This window comes from Loxodonta africana, chromosome 20 (genome assembly GCF_030014295.1).
Source record: "Loxodonta africana isolate mLoxAfr1 chromosome 20, mLoxAfr1.hap2, whole genome shotgun sequence".
Classification (NCBI taxonomy): Eukaryota; Metazoa; Chordata; class Mammalia; order Proboscidea; family Elephantidae; genus Loxodonta; species Loxodonta africana.
In genome coordinates this window covers 61,895,767-61,911,409 of record NC_087361.1, presented here as the reverse complement: position 1 = coordinate 61,911,409, position 15,643 = coordinate 61,895,767, and the positions used below count along the sequence as shown (strand labels likewise).

The window sequence follows — 15,643 nt, the reverse complement described above, 5'->3', positions numbered from 1 at the left end:
GATATTAACCAGAGCGCACACCTCTTGAGTGCATGTGTTATGTGTCAACTTTGCTAGGCTATGGTGCCCAGTTGTTTGGTCAAACACTTGTCTAGATGTTGTTATGAAGTTACATGTGATTAAATCAGTTGGCCTTAAGTAAAGCAGGTTACATTCTGTAATGTGAATGGGCTTCATACAATCAGCTGAAGGCCTTAAGTAAGAAAAAGAGCGTTTTCCCTAGGGTGTGTTCTGCTTCCAGACTATAAATAGGTATCTTGGAAGAACTCCTTTACTCTTTGGGACCCAAGACAGATAGAATCTGTAGTCTATTAAGTGAGCTACAGATTTTGAACTTTTCAGCCCCCGCAATTATTTATTTAAAATAAATCTCTCTCTGTTTACTTTCTCTTTCTATACACACATGCATGCATGCACGCGCATGTGCACACACACACACATATAGAGAGAAAAGGATATAGAGCGAGCCCTTGTGGCACAGTGGTTAAGCATTTGACCCCTAACAGAAACATTGGGGATTTGACACTACCCAGTGGCTCTATGGGAGAAAGACCTGGTTATCTGTTCCCATCAAGATTACAGCCTAGAAAACCCTATGGGGCTGTTCTACTCTGTCATGAGGTTGCTATGAGTTGAAGATCAACTCAATGACACCTAACAAGAACAGTATATTTTGTTGTTATTGTTAGGTGCCATTGAGTTGGTCTTGACTCATAGCGCCTTATGTACAACAGATTGAAACACTGCACGGTCCTATGCCATTCTCAAAATTGTTGCTATGCTTGATCCTGTCATTGCAGCCACTGTGTCAATCCATCTCATTGAGGATCTCCTCTTCTTCACTGACCTTGTACTTTACCAAGCATGATGTCCTTCTCCAGGGCCTGGTCCCTCCTAATAACATGTCCAAAGTATGTGAGGCGAAGTCTTGCCATCCTTGCTTCTAAGGAGTATTCTGGCTGTACTTCCTCCAAGACGGATTGGTTCATTCTTCTGGCAGTCCATGGTATATTCAATATTCTTTGCCAACGCTATAATTCAAAGGCATCAATTCTTCTTTGGTCTTCCTAATTCATTGTCCACCTTTCACATGCATATGAGATGACTGAAAAAACCATGACTTCGGTCAGGCGCACCTTAGTCCTCAAAGTGACATCTTTGCTTTTTACACCTGGAAGAGATTTTTTGCAGTAGATTTGCCCAATGTAACATGACATTTGATTTCTTGACTGCTACTTCCATGTGTTTATGTACATACATATATATGTATACCTGTATGTATGTATATGTGTACATGTACATACACATATACATGTAGGTGTTTATATTAGGTGCCGTCGAGTCATAGAAATGCTATTACATAGATGCACACACGCACATGCACAGTGTATGTATGTTTGTGTGTGTGTGTGTATCTTACTGGTTTTGTTTTACTGGAGAACCCTAAGACACAAGGTCTTCAAGTTACATTGGGCCTGAATGGAATGGCAAGCTAAATAATGGCTTAGAAGAGGGGAGAGAAAGAGATTTGTTAAATCAGGGACAACTCTGGCTTTGAATACATTCTAAACAAAGAGAATGTGTCTCTGAGGATTTCAGAGAAATTCCAGCTACGAGCAGGTACTCTGCCAGAAATAATGACCACTATTATAAATGAGTGGAGACATGTCTCCACTGATTTCCTAGACATATCTGTTTGGAGTTGAAACGGTCCTTACTTAGATCTGGTTCCTAGGAGAATCCTCTAGGGGAGTGTTTATGCAGACAGAAAAACAGAGACTCAAATGCCAAGCCCATGTATTTTCATGTTCACCCAAGATGTGGCATTCTGACAGAATCAAACACCTCAGAAAGCTGCCCAGATTTGAGATCCCTGGGCATCCGCAGGCAAAACTCTTTAATGAACCTGTGTGTCAAAGCGGTTGTTCTCACAAAGGGAATTAACAGGGACCTACAGATTTGAAGGTGGCATTATACTAGGAATTTAAATTAAGGTCTTTGGCATTTAACCACTGTATCGTGTGTTAATTTTTTTTTTTTTAACTTTCATTGTGCTTTAAGTGAAAGTTTACAAATCAAGTCAGTCTCTCACATGAAAACTTACATACACCTTGCTACATAGTCCCAGTTGCTCTCCCCCAAATGAGACAGTCCACTCCCTCCCTGCACTCTCTCTTTTCATGTCCATTTTGCCAACTTCTAACCCCCTCTACCCTATCATCTCCCCTCCAGGGAAGAGATGGCAACATAGTCTCAAGTGTCCACCTGATCCAAGAAGCTCACTTATCACCAGCATCCCTCTCCAACCTACTGTCCAGTCCAATTCCTGTCTGAAGAGTTGGCTTTGGGAATGGTTCCTGTCCTGGGCCAACAGAAGGTCTGGGGGCCATGACCACCAGGTTCCTTCTAGTCTCAGTCAGACCATTAAGCCTGGGCTTTTTATAAGAATTTGGGGCCTGCATCCCACTGCTTTCCTGCTCCCTCAGGGATTCTCTGTTGTGTTCCCTGTCAGGGCAGTCATTGGTTGTAACTGGGCACCATTCAGCTGTTCTGGTCTCAGGCTGATGTAGTCTCTGGTTTATGTGTCCCTTTCTGTCTCTTGGGCTCGTAATTACCTTGTATCCTTGGTATTCTTCACTCTCCTTTGATCCAGGTGGGTTGAGACCAATTGATGCATCTTAGATGGCCGCTTGCCAGCTTTTAAAGCCCCATACCCCTCTCTCCAAGGTGGGATGCAGAATGTATTCTGAATACATTTTATTATGCCAATTGACTTAGATGTCCCCTGAAACCATGGTCCCCAAACCCCCGCCCCTGCTACGCTGGCCTTCGAAGCATTCAGTTTATTCAGGAAACGCCTTTGCTTTTGGTTTAGTCCAGTTGTGCGGACCTCGCCTGTAATGTGTGTTGTCGTTCCGTCACCTAAAGTAGTTCTTATCCACTACCTAATTAGTGAATACTCCTCTCTCACCCTCCCTCCCTCCCCCCTCTCCTAACCATCAAAGAATATTTTCTTCTCTGTCTAAACTATTTCTTGATTTCTTATAATAGTGGTCTTATACAATATTTGTCCTCTTGCAAGTGGCCAATTGCATTCAGCATAATGCCTTACAGATTCCTCCATGTTATGAAATGTTTCACAGATTCATCACTGTTCTTCATGGATGTATTCCATTGTGTGAATATACCATAATTTATTTATCCATTCATCTGTTGATGGGTACCTTGGTTGCTTCCATCTTTTTGCTATTGTAAGAAGTGCTGCAATAAACATGGGTGTGCATATATCTATTCGTGTAAGGCTCTTATTTCTCTAGGATATATTCCAAGGAGTGGGATTGCTGGATCGTATGGTAGTTCTATTTCTAGCTTTTTAAGGAAGTGCCATATTGATTTCCAAAGTGGTTGTTCCATTTTACATTCCCACCAGCAGTGTATAGGTGTTCCCATCTCTCCACAGCCTCTCTAACATTTATTATTTTGTATTTTTTGGATTAATGTCAGCCGTGTTGGAGTGAGATGAAATCTCATTGTAGTTTTGATTTGCATTTCTCTAATGGCTAACGATTGTGAGCATTTCCTCGTGTATCTGTTACCACTTGAATGTCTTCTTTAGTTAAGTGTCTATTCATATCTTTTGCCCATTTTTTAATTGGGTTATTTGTCTTTTTGCAGTTGAGTTTTTGCAGTATCCAGTAGATTTTAGAGACCAGGTGCTGATCAGAAATGTCATAGCTAAAAACTTTTTCCCAGTCTGTAGGTAATCTTTTTACTTTTTTGGTGAAGTCTTTGGATGAGCATAGGTGTTTGATTTTTAGAAGCTCCCAGTTATCTAGTTTTTCTTCTGCATTGTTAGTAATGTTTTGTACACTGCTTCTGCCATGTATTAGGGCTCCTAACATTGTCCCTATTTTTTCTTCCTTGATCTTTATCGTTTTAGATGTTATGTTTAGGTCTTTGATCCATTTTTTAGCTAGTTTTTGTGCATGGAGTGAGGTATGGGTCTTGTTTCATTTTTTGCAGGTGGATATCCAGTTATGCCAGCGCCATTTGTTAAAAAGGCTATCTTTTCCCCTTTTAACTGTTTTGGTGCCTTTGTCAGGTATCAACTGTTCATATGTGGATGGATTTATGTCTGGATTCCCAATTCTGTTCCATTGGTCTATATATCTGTTGTTGTACCAGTACCAGACTGTTTTGACTACTGTGGAGGTACAAAAGGTTCTAAAATCAGGTAGAGTAAGGCCTCCCACTTTGTTCTTCTTTTTCAGTAACCTTTTACTTATCCAGGGCCTCTTTCCCTTCCATGTGAAGTTGGTGATTTGTTTCTCCATCTCATTAAAGAATGTCATTGGAATTTGGATCAGAATTGCATTAAATGTATAAATCGCTTTTTGTAGAATAGATAATTTTGTAATGTTAAGTCTTCCTATCCATGAGCAAGGTATGTTTTTCTGCTTACGTAAGTCTCTTTTGGTTTCTTGCAAAAGTGTATTGTAGTTTTCTTTGTATAAATCTTTTACATCTCTGGTAACATTTATTCCGATGTATTTTATCTTCTTGGGGGCTATGGTAAATGGTATTGATTTGGTGATTTCCTCTTCGATGTTTTTTTTTTTGTTGTTATTTTAGAGGAATCCAACTGATTTTTGTATGTTTATCTTGTATCCCAATACTCTGCTGAACTCTTAGTTTCAGTAGCTTTCTTGAGGATTCCTTAGGGTTTTCTGTTTATAAGATCATGTCATCTGCAAATAGAGATAATTTTACTTCCTCCTTGCCAATCCGGATGCCCTTTATTTCTTTATCTAACCTGAGTGCTCTTTCTTGGACTGCCCAGCACAATGTTGTATAAGAATGGTGATAAAGGGCATCCTTGTCTGGTTCCCCATCTCAAGGGGAATGCTTTCAGGGTCTCTCCATTTAGGATGATGTTGGCTGTTGGCTTTGTATAAATGCCGTTGATTATGTTGAGGAATTTTCCTTCTGTTCCTATTTTGCTGAGAGTTTTTATTATAAATGGGTGTTGAACTTTGTCAAATGCCTTTTCTGCATCAATTGATAAAATCATGTGATTCTTGTCTTTTGTTTTATTTATGTGATGGATTACATTAATTGTTTTTCTAACGTTGAACACTCACTGCATAACTGGTATGAATCTCGCTTGGTCATGGTGAATTTTTTTTTTTTTTTTTGATATGTTGTTGAATTCTGTTGGCTAGAATTTTGTTTTGAATTTTTGCATCTGTATTCCTGAGGGATATAGGTCTGTAATTTTCTTTTTTGTCTTGTCTTTACCTGGTTTTGATGTCAGGGATATGGTGGCTTCATAGAATGAGTTTTGTAGTATTCCCTCCTTTTCTATGCTCTGAAATAACCTTTAGTAGTAGTGGTGTTAACTCTTCTCTGAAAGTTTGGTAGAACTCTGTAGTGAAGCTGTCCGGGCCAGGACTTTTTTTTGGTGGGAATTTTTTGGTTACCTTGTCAATCTCCTCTTTTGTTATGGGTCTATTTAATTGTTCTCCTTCTGTTTGTGTTAGTTTAGGTAGGTAGTATGTTTTTAGGAATTCATCCATTTCTTCTAGGTTTTCAAATTTGTTAGAGTAAAATTTTTCATAGTAATGTGATATGATTCTTTTAATTTCAGTTGGGTCTCTTGGAGTATCGCCCATCTCATTTCTTATTTGGGCTATTTGTTTCCTCTCCTGTTTTTCTTTTTGTCAGTTTGGCCAATGGTTTATCAATTTCGTTGATTTTTTCAAAAAACCAGCTTTTGTTCTTGTTAATTTTTTCAATTGTTTTTCTGTTTTCTATTTCATTTAGTTCCGCTCTTATTTTTATTATTTGTTTTCTTCTGGTGCCTGAGGGTTTCTTTTGTTGCTCTCTATTTTCTCAGATTGTAGGGATAATTCATTTATTTTGGCCCTTCTTTTTGTATGTGTGCATTTATTGATATAAAGTGGCCTCCAAATAGTGCTTTAGCTGTGTCCCAAAGGTTCTGATAGGAAGTGTTTTCATTCCTGTTGGATTCTATGAATTTCTTTATTCCATCCTTAATGTCCTCTGTAATCCAGTCTTTTTTTGAGCAAAGTATCATTCAGTTTCCAATGTTTGATTTCTTTTCCCTGCTTTTCTGTTATTTATTTCCACTTTTATGGCCTTATGGTCAGAAGATGCTTTGTAATATCTCAATGTTTTGGATCTGCTAAGGCTTCCTTTATGACCTAATATGTGGTCTATTCTAGAGAATGTACCATGTGCACTAGAAAAAGTATACTTGGTTGCTGTTGGCTGGAATGTTTTGTATGTGTCTATGAGGTCAAGTTGGTTGATTGTGGCATTTAGATCTATCTTCCATGTGTTTATTGAGCTCCTTTCTGGGTGTCCTGTCTTTCACCGAAAGTGGCGTGTTGAAGTCTCCTACTATTATTGTGGAGATGTCTTTCTCCCTTTTCAATGCTGAAAGAGTTTGTTTTATGTATCTTGCAGCCCTGTCAGTGGGTGCATAAATATGTGATATGGTTATATCTTTTTGGTATATTGTCCCTTTAATCATTATATAGTGTCCTTCCTTATTGTTTTTGATGGATTTATCTTTAAAGCCTATTTCATCAGAAATTAATATTGCCCCTCCTGCTCTTTTTTGATTGTTGTTTCATTGCTATATTTTTTTCCATCCTTTGAGTTTTAGTTTGTTTGTGTCTCTAAGTCTAAGGTGTGTCTGTTGTAGGCAGCATATAGACAGATGGTATTTTGTAATCCATTCTGCCATTCTGTGTTTTTTTATTGGGGCATTTAGTCCATTAACATTCAGCGTAACTATGGATATGTATGAAGTTAGTGCTATCATTTTGTCGTCTTTTTTTGTGTGTTGTTGACAGTTTCTTTTTCCCACTTAATTTTATATGCTGAGTAGATTATCTTTATATATTGTCCTTTCCTCATTTTTTTTTTTTGTTGATTTTGTTCCTGCTGAGTCTGTATTGTTTTCTTGTATTTCATTTTGAAGTGTAGGATAATTTTTCTCCTTTGTGGTTACCTTATTATTTACCCATCGTTTTCTAAATTTAAGCCTAACTTTTATTTCTTTGTATTGCTGTATCTTCCTCTGCATATGGAAGATCTATGATTACATTTTGTAGTCCCTCTTTATTGTTTTAATGTTGTCCTCTTTCTTATAATAACATTGCTGTTACCCTGATTTGAGCTTTTTTTTTTTTAAATCTTTGTTTTTTGATTTCCGTGTCCGGGCTGACTTCTGATTGCTCTGCCCAGGGTTCTATTCTTTGGTTTATACCCGATATTATTGATTTTTTAACCATAGAACTCCCTTTAGTATTTCTTTCAGTTTTGATTCGGTTTTTACAAATTCCCTAAACTTCTGTTTATCTGGAATTTATTTAAGAGACAGTTTTGCTGGGTATATGATTCTTGGCTGTCAATTTTTTTCCTTCAGTTTTTTATATAAGTCATCCCATTGCCTTCTTGCCTGCATGGTTTCTGCCAAGTAGTCTGAGCTTATTCTTATTGGCTGCCCTTTGTAGGTGACTTTTCATTTGTCCCTAGCTGCTCTTAAAATTGTCTCTTTATCTTTAGTTTTGGCGAGTTCGATTATAGTATGTCTTGTTGACTTTCTTTTAACAGCTACCTGCTGTAGAGTTCGTTGAGGTTCTTGGATAGATATCTTCTCATCTTTCACAATATCAGGGAAGTTTTCTGCCAGCAAATCTGCAACAATTCTCTCTGTGTTTTCTGTTATCCCTCCCTGTTCTGGTACTCCAATCACTTGTAGGTTATTTTTCTTGATAAAGTCCCACATGATTCTTAAGGTTTCTTCATTCTTAAAAATTTTTTTACCTGATTTTTCTTGAATTATGTTAGTGCCAAGTGCTTTATCTTCAAGTTCAGAAATTCTGGCTTTTACTTGCTCATTTCTGCTCCTCTGACTTTCTATTGAGTTGTCTACTTCTGTAATTTTATTGTTAATCTTCTAAATTTGTGATTGCTGTCTGTGTATGGATTTTTCCAGCTAATTAAATTTTTCATTATGTTCCTGAATAATCTTTCTAATTTCTTCAGTTGCTTTATCTGTGTGTTCCTTGGCTTGTTCTGCGTATTGCTTTATTTCCTTCCTTATATCTCAAAGGGTTCTGTATATTAATCTTTTGTATTCTGGCTCTGGTAATTCCAGGAATGCACTTTCATCTAGAAGATCCCTGGATTCTTTGTTTTGAGAGCTTGTTGAGGTGATCACGGTCTGTTTATGTGACTTGATATTGACTGTTGTCTCTAAGCCATCTATAAGTTATTGTATTAGTTTATGTTTCCTTACTGAGTTGTAGCTTCTTGCTTTGTTTTGTTTTGATATTCCCAAATGGGTTGCTTGAGTGAGCTAGCTTGATTATTTTCTCCTATTGAGCTCTGATGTCCTGTCCCCAAATGGCTAGAGCTGTTATCAGGTATATCAGTCTAGGAGTTCATTCACTTTTCTTGTATGAATTCCACTCAGGTGTCCAGGTAGCTGATCATCGAGTGTGTGGTACAGGCTCTCTCCTACAGTCTTAGAGGGGCAAGGGTGATTGGTATACGTACTGGTATCTGATTGCAGCAGGGAGTCACACTCCGAACAAGGCAGAGGGCTGAGAACCAACCCCCATGTGTCTCTGAAGAAAGCATGTCCCTGTTCCCTAGAGCGTGCAGGTGGGTAGGTTCTGCAGACGGACCATGGGCACCTAATGTTCTTGGTTGCAGGGACCGGGAGGTACCAGGTTATCCTTGGACCCCTGTCGTGGATGGCTGGGTGACCTGAGTGGGGCTACCAGCCCTTATGTCCCTGATGTGGGTAGGTGAGAACCCTGTTTAATAGGCAAAGCAATGTCAAACATCAAGTACCCACCTCTTCACTGCACAGCTGAAATGGTTGGAATCTGCCAGCAAGGGCCTGTTTTCCTGAAACAGGCCTACACAGGCCCATGCAGAGGGGAAAAGTTCTTAAGGTCCATGGACCATTTATGCATGGACAGGAGCTGCTTCTGTCCTGAGCTTCCCTGGTTAGTGGAGCTGGCAAATTATCTTTTCCCCCAATTGCAAATTTTTTCCTTCTCCATGGCTGGGAGGATTGCTGTAGGCGCTTAACAGTGCCTATCTCAGGCCCAGGGAATTCAGCTGGTGAAACCAGTTCGGGGATGGGGGGGGTGCATTAAAATATACGCAAGTACTTAGCTTTTGCTGAGAGCACCGTTCTTCTCTGGTTCTGAAGGTGTGAGTAGGCTGTGTATCTGACTGCTTATCCCTGAGGAAACTGCAGCTGAGTGCTAGTACCAGTCCACTGCCTCTGCTCCGGGAATAGTGCCTGAGGGCTCCTGGTGATTCAGGGCTTGTAACTCCTCTCCACTTCTAAACCGTCTCTTCCTCCCCCTGCCCCCCGTTCATTTTCTAAGCTTTCCTTTGATGCTCAGTGCTCCTAGCTTTTCATAAATATACTCGTTTCACTTGTTTTTTTTTGGGTCTTTGTTGTAAAGAGGGCTCTCTGGAAGCATCTGTCTATTCCACCATCTTGGCCTGGCCTCTGATGTGTTAATTTTTGTCAAGTATATACTCAGTGAGGAAAGATCGTGGGGACTTTTTTCTGCTAAAAAAAAAAGAAAAGAAGAACATTCCATTTCATATTAGAGATTTTTATTTTCAATCCAGAAAAATATTTAAAATGTGAAATTACAAAAACAACTTTTCAAACCAGAAGGCAAAAATCATACATGGTTAGGAGCATAGGAAAAAAAAGTTCCGTAGAGAAAAAGTTTAAAGCAGCCAGTATGTATTCTTTATTAAGTGATCATCACCATTTTTGTCAGATTGTAGTCCTTGGTTGAAAATAGGAAGAAATGGGAGGGGGGCTGTATTGGCTGTTAAGTCCTCTGTTAAGTCTGCTGGTAAGTCCTTTGTGACCTCAAGCAGTTCCACGCCAAACTGATTCAAGCCTGGTTCAGGTCCCCCATGCTGATCTCTACAGGAGCACCCCATCTTTCAAGTCTGGCCTCCCCACCTCACTCTTCTGCCCTCTGTATCTATTCCCTAAATGAAGCCAAAATGTGATCTTTCTAGAAGACATATCACCATCGAGCTGTTCCTCTGCTTTGAACTGTTTAATAGCTCCCTGTTGCTCTTAGGAAGGACCCCTAGTGTTGTATATCGTTAAGCACGTGGCTCCTGTCATGGATTGAATTATGTTCCCCCAAAACTGTGTGTATCAATTTAGCTGTGCCATGATTCCAGGTATTTTGTGATTTTCCTATATGTTGTAAATCCTGCCTCTGTGATGTTAATGAGGGAGGATGGGTGGCAGTTGTGTTAGTAAGGTAGAACTCAGTGTACAAGATTGGACTGTGTCTTGAGGCAATCTCCTGAGATATGAAAGAAGTGAGCAGGGAGACGGGGGACCTCATACCACCAAGAAGCAGTGCCAGGAGCAGAGTGCGTCTTTTGAATCCATGGTCACTGCGTGGAGAAGCTTCTAGTCCAGGAGAACATTGATGAGGAGGCTGACAGAGAGAATTCCTTCCTCTGGAGCTGACACCCTGGACTTTTAGCCTACTTTTCTGTGAGGAAATAAATTTCTCTTGGTTAAAACCACCCTCTTGTGGTATTTCTGTTATAGCAGCACTAGATGACTAAGAGAGCTGCCAACAGAAAATTTGGTAGTTCAAACCCACTGAGTGGCTCCATAAGAGAAAGATCTGGCATTCTGCTTCCGTAAATATCACTGCCTAGGAAATCCTATGGGGTATTTCTACTCTGTTATATAGGGTCCCTGAGTTGGAATTGACTTGACGGCACCCAAAAACAATGACATTGCTCTTAGGATAAACCACAGACTCCTTTTTATGATGTACAAGTGTGTTCAGAGAGGCAGAATGAAGGCACTGCTTAGCACTGTGAGCTCAGGAGGCACACTTTCTGGTTTAGGACTTTGCCTCAGCCACTCACCAGCTAAGACCCCTAGGGAAAGTTATTTACTTCTCTGGATTCAGCTTCTTCTTCTGTAAAGTGAGTATGACAATAGTAAAAACTTGATAGGGCAGTTGCAAGGATTCAACTTTCTTGTATAACACGATTCATAGGCTTGTGGTAGCAGTTATACTTCTCCCTTTTTTCCTGCTCACTTATTGGCTTGAGACTATGGTCTGAATAAGAGAGTGACAAGAGTGACAGTAACAAGGCCCAAAGTAGGGGCTTATAGTGGGTTTAATAGTATCCCCCCCAATTCATGTCTCTCAGCATGTGACCTTATTTGGAATTAGGGCTTTGGTAGTTGTGATTAGTTAAGGATCTTGAGATGAAGCCATCCTGGCCCTAAAAACAATAAATGACATCCTTATAAGAGACAGGAGATGAAGGTTTATTTATTTTGATTTTTTTTTAAGTTGCGATTTAGGTGAATGTTTATAGAGCAAATTAAGTTTCTCATTAAACTGTTAATACACAATTGTTTTGTGACATTGGTTCCCAGCACTCTTGCCTTCTCTATCGCAGGTTCCCTGTTTCCATTTGTCCAGTTTTCTTATCCTTTCCTTCCTTCTTGCCTTTGCTTTTTGGCTGGTATGCCATTAGTCTCATATATGTAATGAACTATGAAGCGTGTCCCTCACATATGTTATTTTTGGCCCTATAAACCTGTGTAATCTTTGGCTAAAGGGTGAACCTTAGGAATGACTTCAGTATTGAGTTAGAAGGGTGTCCGGGAAAATTCTCTTGGGGTTTCTCCAGCTTTTTTTTTTTTTGTGTGTGTGTGAATTTGAATTTTGTTCTATATATCTCTTCAGCTCTGTCTGGGATCCTCTATTGTGATCCCTGCCAGAGCAGTCGGTGGTAGTATCTGGGTACCACCTAGTTGTCCTGGGCTCAGTCTGGTGGAGGCTGTAGTAATTGTGGTTCATTAGTCGTTTGGACTAATCTTCCCCATGTGTCTTTGGTCTTCTTCATTCTCCTTTGCTCTAGCCAGGATGGGACCAGTAGATGTATCTTAGATGGTCACTCACAGGCTTTTAAGACCTCAGTCCTATCACCACAGTCGGATGTAGAACACTTTCTTTGTAGATTATGTTATGCCAGTTGAGCTAGATGTCTCCCGAGACTATGGTCTCCAGCCCTCAGCCCATTAGCTCAGTCACTCAGGGCATTTGGATGTGTTTGTGAAGCTTCTATGACTTTGCCCTAGTCAAGTAGTGCTGACTTCCCCACTATTGTGTACTGTCTTACCCTTCACCAAATTTATCACTTATCTATTATCTAGTTAATGTTTTTCTCTCCCCACTCCACCCTTGCCTTGTAATCATCAAAGATAGTTTCTTTCTGTGTGAAAATATTTTCATGTGTTTTTATAATAGTGGTCTCATACAGTATTTGTTCTTTTGTAATTGACTTATTTCATTCAGCATAATTCCCTCCAGATTCATCCATGTTGTGAAATGTTTCCCAGTTTCAACATTGTGCTTTATTATTGCCTAGTATTCCATTGTGTGTATGTACCATAGTTTGTTTATACATTCATCTGTTCCTGGGTACTTGGGTTGTTTCCATCTTTTTGCTATTGTGAATAATGCTATAGTGAACATGGGTGTGCATATGTCTATTCGTGTGACGGCTCTTATATCTCTAGGATATATTCCTAGGAGTGGGATTGCTGGATCATATGGTATTTCTACTTCTAACTTTTTAAGGAAGCACCATATCATTTTCCAAAATGGTTGTACCGTTTTGCATTCTTACCAGCAGTCCATAAGAGTTCCAATCTCCTTGAAGCTTCTCCAACACTTGTTATTTTCTGATTTTTTGACTCATGCTGGTAATGTCAGGGTGAGATGGTATTTCATTGTAATTTTGATTTGCATTTCTCTAATTGTTAGTTATTTTGAGCATTTCCTCATGTGTCTGTTGTCTGCCTGAATATCTTCTTTGGTAAAGGGTCTGTTCATATCATTTGTCAATTTTTTAAAAATTAGATTATTTGTCTTTTTATCGTACTGGTGTTAAATTTTCCTATCGATTTTAGAGATTAGACCTTTGTTGGATATGTCATAGCCAAAAATATTTTCCCAGTCTGTAGTTTCTCTTTTTACTCTTTTGGTGAAATCTTTTGATGAACAAGTATTTCATTTTAGGAGTTTCCATTTATCTGGCTTATCTTCTGGTGTTTGTGTACTGTCAATTATGGTTTGGATGCTGTATGCTGTATATTAGGGCCCCCAGTGTTGACCCTGGACCCTGGTAGCACAGTGGTTAAGAACTTGGCTGCTAACCAAAAGGTCAGCAGTTTGAATCCACCCTTGGAAACCTGATGAGACAGTTCTCCTCTGTCCTATAGGGTCATTATGAGTTGGAACAATACAACAACAACAATAACAGTGTTGACCCTATTTTTTCTTCCATGATCTTTATAGTTCTTTGTTTTATATTTAGGTCTTTGGTCAATTTCAAGGTAGTTTTTGTGTCTAGTGTGAGGTAGAAGTCCTGTTTCATTTTTTTTATAGATGGACATCCAGTTTTGTCAGCACCATTTGTTAAAGAGATCTTTTTCCATTTAATAGTCTTTGGGCCTTTGTCAAAGATCTGGCAGCCATCGGTAGATGGAGTTACATCTGAGTTCTTGATTCTGTTCCATTGGTCAATGTTTTTGTCCTTGTACCAGTATCAGGCTCTTTTGACTCCTATAGCTGTGTAGTTCCCCACGTGTCTGTCAGATTGTTGTACTGTGGGGCTTACGTGTTGCTGTGATGCTGGAAGCTATGCCAACATTATTCAGATACCAGCAGGGTCACCCATGGAGGACAGGTTTCAGCTGAGCTTCCAGGCTAAGATAGACTAGGAAGAAGGATCTGGCAGTCTACTTCTGAAAAGAATTAGCCAGTGAAAACCATATGAATAGCAGTGGAACATTGTCTGATATAGTGCCAGAATATGAATCCCCCAGGTTGAAAGGCGCTCAAGAGGTGACTGGGGAAGAGCTGCCCCTCAAAGTAGAGTTGACCTTAATGATGTGATTAGAGTAAAACTTCAGGGATCTTCATTTGCTGATGGGGCGCAACTCAAAATGAGAAGAAGCAGCTGGAAACATCCATTAATAATCAGAACCTGAAATGTACAAAGCTGAATCTAGGAAAATTGGAGATTGTCAGAAATGAAATGGAATGCATAAAGATTGATATCCTAGGCATTAGTGAGCTGAAATGGACTGGTATTGGCCATTTTGAATTGGACAATCGTATAGTCTACTGTGCTCGGAATGACAACTTGAAGATGAATGGTGTTGTATTCATTGTCAAAAGGAACATTTCAGGATTTATTCTGAAGTGCAGTGCTGTCAGTGATAGGATAATATCCATATGCCTACAAAGAAGACCGGTTAATAAGACTATTATTCAAATTTATGAACCAATCTCTCAGGTCAAAGATGAAGAAAGTGAAGATTTTTATTAGCTTCTGCAGTCTGAACGAACGTGCATTCAGGATGCATTGATAATTACTGGTGATTGAAATGTGAAGTTGGAAACAAAGAAGAAGGATTGGTAGTTGGAAAATATGGCCTTGGTGGTAGAAACAATGCCAGAGATTGAATGATAGAATTTTGCAAGACCAATGACTTCTTCTTTGCAAATACCTTTTTTCACCAGCATAAACAGCGAATATACACATGGACCTCACCAGATGGAATACACAGGAATCAAATAGACTGTACATCTGTGGAAAGAGATGATGGAAAAGCTCAATATCACCAGTCAGAACAAGGCCAGGGGCCGATTGTGGAACAGACTAATAATTGCTCGTATGCAAGTTCAAGTTGAAACAGAAGAAAATCAGAGCAAGTCCATGAGAGCCAAAATTCCACCTTGAGTATATCCCATCTGAATTTAGAGACTATGTCAAGATTAGATTTGATGCATTGAACACTAATGACCGAAGACTAGAATAGTTGTGGGATGACATCAAGGACATCATATGTGAAGAAAGCAAGAGGTCACTGAAAAGACAGGAAAGAAAGGAAAGACCAGGATGGAAGTCAAAGGAGACTCTGAAACTTGCTTTCAAATGTCTAGCAGCTAAGGCAAAAGGAAGAAATGATGAAGTAAAAGAGCTGAACAGAAGATTTCAAAGAGCAGCTCAAGAAGACAAAGTATTATAATGACATGTGCAAAGAGCTGGAGATAGAAAAATGTAATGGATTAAATTGTGTCCCCCAAAATATGTGGCAACTTGGTTAGGCCATGTATAGTTATCCTCCATTTTGTGATTTTCCTATGTGTTATAAATCTTAATCTCTGCCTGAGGTTAAAAGGATTAGTCAGGTCACCTCCCTGATCCAAAAGGGAGTTTCCTTGTGGTGTGGCCTCCACCACCTTTTATCTCTCAAGACATAAAGGAAAGGGAAGCAAGCAGAGAGTTGAGAACCTCATACCACCAAGAAAGCAGCACCAGGAGCAGAGCAGGTCCTTTGGACCTGGGGATCCTGTGCCTGAGAAGCTCCTTAACCAGGGAAGATTGAGGACAAGGACCTTCCGCTGGAGTCCACAGAGAGAGAAAGCCTTCCCCTGGAGCCAATGCCCTGAATTTTCACTTGTAACCTACTAGACTATGGGAAAATAAATTTCTC

General features: G+C 39.6%; 1 protein-coding gene across 1 annotated transcript in view; it reads left to right on the top strand.

Moving 5' to 3' along the window:
* HHAT (hedgehog acyltransferase) overlaps positions 1-15,643 on the top strand; it is a 640,126-nt gene that overhangs the window by 243,878 nt on the left and 380,605 nt on the right. The gene's annotated exons all lie outside the window — the stretch shown is intronic.